Consider the following 1,879-nt stretch of genomic DNA (forward strand, 5'->3'; position numbering starts at 1 on the left):
TTTGAAAAAAATATGAAAAATGTTTTAAGTGTTATTTACATCAATTGAATTTTAGAGGTCAGGGTTGGGGACAGCTACTTCCCAATAAAAAGTACCCTATAAATGGTGATTTTGTATATATTTAGCGTATCACTTTCTCATTTAATGTCCTGGGTTTAAATAGGCCATAGCATAATCTTTGTAAATATTTATGTCTGAATACTCAATTTTATTATTTATTTATTTTTTTTTTGGTAAGGGACAGCACTTTGCACAAAATCGGTAGAATGCCCCATATATATATATATGATATTTATGGGTAGAATGGCCATTCTATTAAAAATGTAACACCCAACATTATGCAAGCACAGAATCTAATAAAGTAAATAAATAGGCCTACATATGCTATGCATATAAAATATATTTTATCCAAAAAATGTGTGATATATTATTTAGTTGCGTAGTGTGAATTAATAGCCTAATTAATTACATATGTGGAAATAGCCTGTGTCGTCCTTTGTTAACCATTTCACATACAGATGTTAACTTACTCATTTCAATGCCGCAGCCACAGTGAAGGGGTGAAATAATGATTCAAGAGTAGCTGCAGTGCGCAACAAGAACCAGCAGGTGGCACATGTGAGCAGTTGAGATGCAGCGACCAACTGAAACTGTTTGAGAATTAGCAGTACTGTTATATTTTCTGCCGGACCTGTACAGTATACTAAGTCGTTACACAGTCTTAATTTCATAAAGGACATTTATACTATGATATTTCCACAAGGGTCAGTGTCAGGTCCCCTATTATTTAGCCTAATGATCTCCCTCAACAGTGTCATGATGTAGAACTGCAAATGTATGTGTGACATATAGGGTATTTATGTGTATCCGTCCGCTAAATTGCGACATTATTTTATGCATATGATATCGATTTTGTATCTTCACAGATCAATTTAAAGCATAACTAATTTGAGTAAAGGCACGAGAGGTGGCAGTTACACCTAGAGTAAAGCTACTGAAGACCAGCAAAATGTTTTCATTTATTCTTTCAGGTCGGTAAATGTCACCTAAGCACCTCCAGATTTTATCAGTAGTGTACCCTTAATAGATCATTTGTTTATATAGTTTGTATTGTGCTTCGTGATATTGTTTGAGGGAACTGTAACGTAAGGTAACTGCATACGAGTGGATGCAACCATCACTAATGCTAGCGTAGTTCCTCAGGGATTTAAGCTGTTATTACTTTCATTTTGACAATCTAGCCTGTGACAACACATTAGCTAAGGTTGTAAGGACTGTAACTGTTGGTAGCTGTTATTGATTTTGTTAAAATATGTTGAATTGTAATTTTATGGGTTATTGTTTGTCGGACGATTGAGCTAAGCTAACTAACGCTAACGTCAGCTGTCACTTGTTGCCGTAGGAACGGTAAACATTCACGTATGGGCTAATGGGATGTGGGAGTGCAGAATCAAGCTTCATTGTAAATAGTTAAGATACATTGTAGGCCTATTTAACACAGGGTGTGGGATTCTAGTAGGTAGTAAACTTTTATAAAATAGCTTAATTTGTAATACCATTTAATTTATTGTAATCTTTGGGTTTGGCTATTGTTTTCTATAAAATATACTAGTCATAAGAATTGGGTTGCATTGCATAATGTTGGGTGTTACATTTTTAGGAGAATGGCCATTCTACCCATAAATATCACATATACAGACCCTTTCCAAAAAATTAGAATATCATGGAAAAGTTGTTTCATTTCCATAATTCCATTCAAAAAGTTAAACTTTCATAGATTATAGATTCAGGGCCCACAATTTAAACGATTTCAAGTATTTATTTGTTTATTTTTACATAATTTGGGCTTCCAGCTCATAAAACCCACGAAAACAGGAAT

Source organism: Epinephelus moara, chromosome 22, assembly GCF_006386435.1.
Source record: "Epinephelus moara isolate mb chromosome 22, YSFRI_EMoa_1.0, whole genome shotgun sequence".
NCBI classification, from domain to species: domain Eukaryota; kingdom Metazoa; phylum Chordata; class Actinopteri; order Perciformes; family Serranidae; genus Epinephelus; species Epinephelus moara.